This window comes from Lathyrus oleraceus, chromosome 3, assembly GCF_024323335.1.
Source record: "Lathyrus oleraceus cultivar Zhongwan6 chromosome 3, CAAS_Psat_ZW6_1.0, whole genome shotgun sequence".
Taxonomy (NCBI): domain Eukaryota; kingdom Viridiplantae; phylum Streptophyta; class Magnoliopsida; order Fabales; family Fabaceae; genus Lathyrus; species Lathyrus oleraceus.
The window spans coordinates 420,090,355-420,100,148 of NC_066581.1; positions in this window are offsets into that span (position 1 = coordinate 420,090,355).

The window sequence follows — 9,794 nt, forward strand, 5'->3', positions numbered from 1 at the left end:
GCTGAACCTATCTTATGCAAGATAGCATATTTTACAGTTAATAGCCGAGAGATGCTTTTTGCTTGGCCATTCCTTGACTTGACCAACAGTGATTGCCCTACAGACTTCATTTCCCGTGGCTTCTAACTCAACAGCTCCTTCTGTTCCTCTTCCTAGGAACTTATTGATTATAGTTGGGGAGAACCTTACACACATTCCTCTCACAAACACCTTGCAAAATTCTTTGCTATTCTTGTCAGAAATATCCTCAGGGATATTCACCACAAACTCCTTCACCAAACATTCAAAACACTGGGGTAATGCACTAACTGTCTTCAATAGACCTGCAGACTTGATTAACTCCATAACCTCCTTCACTTCCACAACATCTTTCCCTAGCTCCCTCTCCACAACAACTCTCCTCTGTATCACAAATTTCCACTTGGCTGCACCATCTTCCAGATGGAAGGAAATGTTGTCCAAATGAACAGCTACAACCTTAGTTGGAGACTTTCTAACAGTTTGCCTTTTAGCAGGAGAGATGTCTGGGACATCATCTTCGACATCATCTTCAGAATCAGAACTTTCTCTGACCTTTCTCTTCTTGACCTCTACTTTACTCCATGATTTAGAAGGACCTCCAGCAGCAGCCTTCTTACTAGTTCTGGCTGTCAACATCTCAGCCACAGACTTGCCTTTCCTGGTCTTCATTTTATTTGCAACACTTGGTTTCAAGTGATGAACCAAGGTGTCATCTTCCTCATCAGAGCTCTCTTCCTCCAAATCAATCACCTTCTCAATAGTTTCATGAGAAGCATCTATTGGTTTCTTACTAGGCAAGGTTTTTCCTAGAGAACACAGTCCCCTAGCAGTAATATCCTTCTCTGACCTCGATGAATCATCATCTTTCTCAGTTTGAAGTTCCACCTTAGGTGAGGGGTCCCTTCTAGACAGAGGAGTCGAAACTCCCTTGACTGAGTGTCCTTCATTTAGGATCCTTGTTACCAGGTTCCTAATGACACGATTTGTATAATGCATGTCATCCTTAGGAGGAGGGTTATCAGAGTTGTTACCTTGATTGTTTCCTGCCGTGGAAGAAGGACCAGGGGCGTCGCCTGGGATTATAGAAAGAGGAATAACTTCCAAAACTTCTTCATCCAGAAAATCCATGGAGGGAGTCCTTGCTTTGTGAGTGGGTTTTGAACCAGAAGATGAGGGATGTTGTGACATTTTGTTGAACTTTTGAGAAAATTTTTGTGGCCCTAGCAGAGATGGTATGAGCAGTTTGATGAGGATGGAAGTGGTTGTGTTGAGGTAGCGTGTGAAAATGGTATAGATGCTAGTTCCAATACTAGGTAATGATTTACCATAAATTGGGCACTTTCTTTTAAGTGGGCGGACAATATTTTTATTCCCTTTTCCACTCCAAATTAATTGCTATAAATTCTCATGAATACAAATCCCCAATTTCCCTCTTAAACATTCAAACTGATTAGCATCCAAAGCCTTTGTAAAGATGTCAGCTAATTGCATTTCAGTAGTATGATTTTCTCTTCCACAAGTTCTCTAATGAAATGATGATGAATATCAATGTGCTTTATCCTGTTGTGCTGAATCGGATTTTTGGAAATATTTATAACACTCAGGTTGTCACAGTACAATGTCATGACATCTTGTGTGACATTATATTCAGTCGACATTTGTTTCATCCAAACCAGTTGAGAACAACTACTCCCAGCTGCTATGTATTCAACTTCAGCAGTGGATAGGGACACACAGTTTTGTTTCTTGCTAAACCATGATATCAAATTGTTCCCCAAGAAGAAACATCCACCTGATGTGATTTTCCTATCATCAACACTTCCAGCCCAGTCAGCATCACAATATCCAGTCAACATGAATCCAGAACCATGAGTATATAACATTCCATAGTCACTGGGGCCATTGACATATTTCAGTATCCTCTTCACTTGGTTTATGTGACTGACTTTTGGTTCAGCTTGATATCTAGCACAAACACCTACAGCAAATGCAATGTCAGGTCTGCTTGCTGTGAGATATAGCAGACTTCCTATCATACTTCTGTACAAACTTTGATCTACACTAACGCCATTTTCATCCTTGGAGACTTTCAAATATGTAGGAGCAGGTGTCCTTTTATGACTTGCATTCTCCATGCCAAACTTCTTAACAATGTTCTTGGCATATTTGCTTTGAGATATAAAGATAGAATCTTCCATCTGCTTGACTTGTAGCCCAAGAAAGTAGGTCAGCTCTCCAACAAGGCTCACCTCAAACTCAGACTGCATTTGTCTAACAAAATGTTCAACCATCTGATCCGACATCCCACCAAACACAATATCATCCACATATATTTGTGCCACCATGAGTTTTCCTCCCTCATTCTTCACAAATAGGGTCTTGTCAATACCTGCTTTCTTGTATCCATTGTTAGTGAGGAACACTATGAGTCTGTCATACCAAGCCCTAGGAGCTTGCTTCAAACCATAAAGGGCTTTCTTCAATCTGTACACATGCTTTGGAAGATTTGGATCTGTGAATCCTTTAGGTTGTTCAACATATACTTCCTCATTTAAGTAGCCATTCAAGAAGGCACTTTTACATCCATTTGGAACAGTTTGAACTTCAGAATACACGCCACTCCAAGCAATAGTCTAATGGACTCAAGGCGAGCTACAGGAGCAAATGTTTCATCAAAATCCACTCCTTCAACTTGAGTATATCCTTGTGCTACTAATCTTGCTTTGTTTTTAGTAACCACCCCTTGTTCATCAGATTTATTCTTATACACCCACTTTGTACCTATGACATTTACTCCTTCAGGTCTAGGAACCAGTTCCCATACTTCATTCCTCTTGAATTGACCTAACTCCTCCTGCATGGCATTGATCTAGAACTCATCAGTCAAGGCTTCCTTGACATTCCTAGGCTTAATCTTGGACACAAAGCAGCCATGTGAGATCACTTCCCTTGATCTAGTTGTGACTCCTTTATTTGTATCTCCTATAATGAGATCTTTGGGATGATCCTTCTGAACTCTGATGGAGGGTCCCTTGTTGATTTTGTCATCTTCAGGTTCAGCTTGAGGAGGTTCACTCTCCTTAATTTTGTCTGAGAAATCAGCTGGGGGATCATTCAGGGATGTCTCAACATCGTCTGTGACATCAGTCTGTTGGTCATCATCCACAACATTAATAGATTCCATCATTACTTTAGTTCTGGAATTAAAGACTCTATATGCTCTGCTGTTTGTTGAGTATCCCAGAAATATTACTTCATCACTTTTGGGATCCATCTTTCTTCTTTGTTCATGATCAGTCAAGATATAACATTTACTGCCAAACACATAGAAGTATTTCACTCTAGGTCTTCTCCCTTTCCAGACTTCATATAAAGTTGTAGGAGTCCCTTTTTTCAAGGTCACTCTGTTATGAACATAGCAGGCTGTGTTCATGGCTTCAGCCCAAAAATGGGAGGGCAATTTCTTAGCATGAATCATAGCTCTGGCTGATTCTTGAAGGGTTCTATTTTTCCTTTCCACCACACCAGTTTGTTGGGGAGTAATGGGAGATGATAACTCATGATGAATTCCTTCTGAAGAACAGAATTCAACAAACTTGCTGTTCTCAAATTCCTTCCCATGATCACTTCTAATTTTGATAACTGGAATTTCCTTTTCTCTTTGAAGTTTTAGACAAAGCTCTTTGAAGACTTCAAACACATCAGATTTTTCTCTTATAAAATTGATCCAGGTGTATCTGGAGAAGTCATCCACCACTACATAAGCATACTTCTTCCCACCAAGGCTTTCCACCTGCATGGGTCCCATCAAATCCATATGGAGGAGTTCCAGAACTTTGGAAGTGGTGTCATGTCTGAGCTTATGGTGTAACATCCTTGTCTGTTTTCTAATCTGACATTCCCCACAGACTTTTCCTTCATCAATCTTCAAGTTAGGAATTCCTCTAACAACTTCAATAGATATAATCCTCTTCATACCTTTAAGATGCAAATGACCCAATCTTTGATGCCATATTTTCAATTCTTATTCTTTGGCTAAAGTACATATTGAAGAGTAACCAGTTTCTTGAGAACTCCACATGTAACAGTTGTCTTTAGACCTGACTCCTTTCATGATCACTTCATTTTCTTTGTTAGTAATCAGGCATGCAGTTTTGGTGAAGTTTACATTTAAGCCTTGGTCACACAGTTGACTGATGCTTATTAGATTTGCAATCAATCCTTTAACAAGTAGGACATTGTCAAGGTCTGGAACTCCAGGGAAATCAAGCTTACCAATCCCCTTGATTTCACCCTTTGCTCCATCACCAAAGGTTACATAGCTTGTGGCATGAGGATGAAGACCAGTTAACAGGTTTTTGTTTCCAGTCATGTGTCTAGAGCCCCCACTGTCAAAATACCAATCTTCTTTGGTTGAAACTCTGAAGGAAGTGTGAGCTATTAGACTTGTAACATTAGTCTTAGGAACCCATTGATTTTTGTTGACAGGCCTGTGATGTTTGGGTCTAGGTTGATGATGAGCAGGACTAGGACAACCATACAGCTTATAGTAGAAGGGATTTATGTGGCCAAATTTTCCACAGTAATGACATCTCCGTCTTTGGTGTTTCCCTTTCTGCTGTCTTCCTTTATGATGTTGTGACATATGATGTAACTGCACTCAGGCTTAGATTCATTGAACCCAATGCCAGATTTGTATCCTATTATTTGTCCAGTCTTGAGAATCTTGTCTAAGGTGTCAGATCCATTGTTTAGAATTCTTAAATACTTGGTCATCTCATCCAGTTTAGAATTCAAGAGTACAACTTCAGTCTTCAACTTGGAGATGGTTTCCACATGTTCTTCCTTCTCATTCTCCAGCTGTTCTTCTTCTGTTTCTTGAGGTAGGTCTCACATTCAGCTCTAATGTGTCTATACCCATCACATTCATGGCACTGAACTCCTTTTCCCTCCTTGGGCTTTTCATCTGACCTTGTTCTTCTTCCAACTTTGTTGGATTTACTGATGTCAGATGAGATGTTCTTGACATTAGCCTTAGATCTTACATCCATCTTTTTCTGAAGTCTGTTGAACTATCTTCCCAGCATTCCTACATCATTTGCCAGACCTTCATCAATATCTTGACCACCTTCCTCCTCTTCCTCCTCAGTGTTTGACATGAAGGCTATGCTTTTGGATTTCTTTTCGGATCCATCACACATTCCCATCTCAAATGTTTGGAGGGATCCAATTAGCTCATCAACTCTCATATTGGAGATGTCTTGAGACTCTTCTATGGCTGTCACCTTCATAGCAAATCTCTTAGGGAGTGACCTGAGTATTTTCCTTACTAACTTTTCATCTGACATCTTCTCTCCCAGGGCTCCTGAGGCATTAGCAATTTGAAGGATATTCATATGAAAATCATGAATATTTTTATCTTCTTTCATCCTTAAATTTTCAAACTTGGTAGTGAGCAACTACAGTCTAGACATCTTCACTCTAGAGGTGCCTTCATGAGTGGTTTTGAGAATGTCCCAAGCATCTTTAGCCACTTCACAGTTGTTTACCAATCTGAAGATATTCTTGTCTACTCCATTGAATATAGCATTCAATGCTTTAGAATTTCCAAGGGCTAGGTCATCCTCCTCCTTGGTCCCTTGTTCTTCAGGCTTCTTATTAGTTGTAGCTTCTCCTTCCTAAGTAACTACTGGATGTTCCCAGCCTGTTAACACAACCTTCCAAGCCTTATTATTAAGAGATTTTAGGAAGGCTACCATTCGAGGTTTTCAGTAGTCATAGTTGGATCCATCCAAAATAGGTGGCTTGTGAACAGATCATCCATCTCTATCCATAGTACCAGAAAGTATCGTCCCTAGATCTCACCCAGAACCAGAGCAGGATGCCAGCTCTGATACCAATTGAAATTCTGGTATCAGATATGAGATGTCGAAGGTAATGTCACGACACTAATATCTGAACAATACAAGCAGGATAAAGATAAAGAACAGTAATGCAAGAGACACAAGCAATTGTTAACCCAGTTCGGTGCAAACTCACCTACGTCTCGGGGCTACCAAGCCAGGAAGGAAATCCACTAAAATAGAATCAGTTTAAAGACTCTCAGTAAACAACACAAGTTACAGTCTTTTTCACCTAATCTCTACCCGTGTGACTTCTACCTAAGAACTCTTATATATGAGATCCCACTCACTCCCCCTCCATCACACCGGTGATATTAAACAAGAATTACACTGAAAAGAATACACTCTTCAAAGAGACACACTTGATCTTACTTAGCAGCTTCAATCAAGTAGACACACACTCATGCTTAAAAGCTTAGAGTGACATATTACAACTCAAAAATCATACTAATTCAATCATCTATGGATGAATTGAATGGCTTACAAGTTGAACAACCACACAAGACTTAAACCCTTATTCTCTCTCAATATTTCATTTGTTATTTCTTGTGTATCAAATCAGGTTTTCCATGTCCTTTTTATAGAAGCATTTGGCTGGGCTTGGACATCATAAAACCCTAAAACTATTTTCCACTCATATCTTCTCATGACAGTTGATTAGATCTCTTTGGAAAATAAGTTAATCACGTTGTAATTACTTATTGATAGTGTGTTCAATTAACTCATCAATCATACACAGATTGCCATTAAAAATGCAACCACATAATACATAACATTCAGACTGAATGTTCTGTATACAGATGTCATGACATCGGGTCTGACATCCTGGAACAATCCTGCATAATTATATTTTAAACATCCAGCAAGTACAAGATATCTTATGTTAAGACATCACGTGTGACATCTTGTGAACAATCTTGGTTTTACCAAAATTGTTGCCAACACCTAGAACCAATAGGAACCTTCATGGATTTCAGTCATCAATAAGCCTGTTTCGTGTCTATCCACGCATCTGAGCAGAACCATATCGAAGTTTCTCTTGTACATAACATCACCATTCAGGTAAAAATTGCCGGCTAATCTCCTCAAAGTCTTCTTATCTTTCAAAGATTCCCCAAGTGGGTAAATCTGACTTTGGAGGAAACACTTAATATCAAAATACCACGACTTCTCATCTTTGATCTCTTCGACAACAAACACATGAGCTTGCCTATCAAGACGCATCACAGTAAAATTGGGAACCTCATTCCAATACTTCACTATAATTATTGATGCCAACGTTGCAAGAGCATCTACCATCCGGTTTTCATCTCGAGGGATATGATGAAACTCAACCTTTGTAAAGAAAGTTGAAATCCTCCTCGCATAGTCTCTATATGGTATTAAATCGGGTTGGTTCGTCTCCCATTCACCTTTTATCTTATTCACAACCAAAGCCGAATCTCCAAAGACATCGAAATGCTTGATTCTGAGATTAATGGCCTCTTAGAGCCCCATAATACAAGCTTCATATTCATCCATATTGTTTGTACACTTGAAAGTCAATCTAGATGTAAATGGAAAATGCGTGCCTTGAGGAGTAATAATCACTGCCCCAATTCCATTACCATACTGATTAACAGCTCAATATAATACCATGCCCCAATGGGAACCAGGTTCTGGCCCTTCTTCAAGCAATGGTTCATCATAATCTTTCATTTTCAAGTACAAAATCTCTTCATCAGGAAAATCATACTGCACTGACTCGTAATCTTCAATTGGTTGGTGAGCCAAATGGTCAGCCAAGACACTACCTTTGATCGCTTTCTAAGATTGGTATTTGATATCATACTCTGATAACAACATCTTCCAATGGGCGATACTCCTAGTTAAAGCAGGCTTCTCAAATATATACTTGATTGGATCCATTTTGGATATCAACCAAGTGGTATGATTTAACATGTACTGACGCAGACGCTTAGCAGCCCAAGCCAATGCACAACAAGTCTTTTCTAGCATAGAATAACGAGTCTCACAATTGGTGAACTTCTTACTGAGGTAGTACATAACATATTCTTACTTACCAGTCTCATCTTGCTGACCTAGAACACAACCCATACTATCTTCGAGCACAATCAAATACATTATCAACGATCTTCCTTCAACAGGCGGAGACAAAATCGGAGGCTCAAGAAGATATTCCTTGATACTGTCAAAAGCTTTCTAGCAATCTCCGGTCCAATCACAAGACTAATCTTTCTGAAGAAGCTTGAATATAGGCGCAAATGTGGCAGTCATGTGTGAAATGAATCTTAAGATATAATTCAAACGGCCGAGAAAACCCATGACTTGCTTCTCAGTTTTGGGTGCAAGCATCTCTTGTATTGCTTTGACCTTGGCGGGATCAATTTCAATACCCTTCTCGCTGACAATAAAGCCCAACAGCTTTCCAGAACAAACACCAAAAGTACACTTATTCGGAGTTAAGCGGAGTTTGTACTTCCTCAAATGCTGGAATAACTTTAACAAATTCTCAACATGTTCTTCCTCATCAATGGATTTAGAAATCATATCATCAACATATACTTCAATCTCTTTATGCATCATATCATGAAAAAGAGTAGTCATTTCTCTTTGGTAAGTTGCACCCCCATTCTTCAAACCGAAAGGCATCACTCTATAACAGAATATTCCCAAGGGTGTAATGAATGTGGTCTTCCCCATATCCTCGGGTGCCACTTTAATCTGATTATAATCGTAAAATCCATCCATAAATGAAAAGACTTTGAATTTAGTTGTATTGTCTACCAACATATCAATGTGTGGCAGAGGGAAATCATCTTTTGGACTGACTTTATTCGAATCTTTATAATCAACACACATGCGGACTTTTCCATCTTTCTTCGGAAGAAGCACGATATTGGCCACCCATTGTGGATACTCAGCAGTCACAAGGAAACCAACATCAATCTGCTTCTGCACTTCTTCTTTGATCTTCACTGCCATATCAGGATGCGTTCTTCTCAACTTCTGCTTGACTGGCGGGCATTCTGGCTTCAACGGCAATCTATGCTCCACAATCTCAGAATCCAAACCAGGCAAGTCTTGATAGGACCAAGCAAACACATCTGAATATTCTCGGAGAAGATCAATCAACCCCTTTTTAACCTCTGGACATAGTCGAGACCCAATCTTGACTTCCTTCACATCATCTTCGGAACCCAAGTTGACTAGCTCAATCTGCTCTTCGAATGGCTGAATAGCTTTTCCTTCATGCTCAAGAAGACGAGACAATTCATCACTCACTTCTTCATCACTTTCCTCCTCAGTCTCAAACACAGGGAATTCAAAATTTGGAGAAGGAGAAGGATCATTGTATTCAATGGGGTTAGAAACCATCCTGCATAATGATTTGATATTTTGATTTTAGAGAAGTGAATTTGTGACCAAATATTATGCAGATGGAAAATTATATTGTTTATTTATGTTTTTTGTGATTACCACTTTTATAATAAAGCAAAAAGTAAAAACAAAATATCATAGATGTGGATGAATAGAATTATATTTTATTGATGATCAAATTTGAAAATGTCAAACAATGTTCACTTCTACCTTAGGCATAGGAGAAGGATTTTTGAAAACAAATAAAAGCAATTAGTTAGATCGATGTATAATAACAGGGATATCAACAGCAGTCAAATTGTGGCAGCCTTTCCATGCGTCACAGAATTGGTGCAGTCTTCCTCTTCGTCGTCCTCCAGCACAACAACTAAGTGATGTTCATTGCCATGAATGAACCCTCCTCTACGGAAGCTGATTTGCATGTCCTCTGATCTAGCAGCTGACAAACCTTGCTGAAAACCCAGACCGGTTCTATTCTTGTTATCGGAG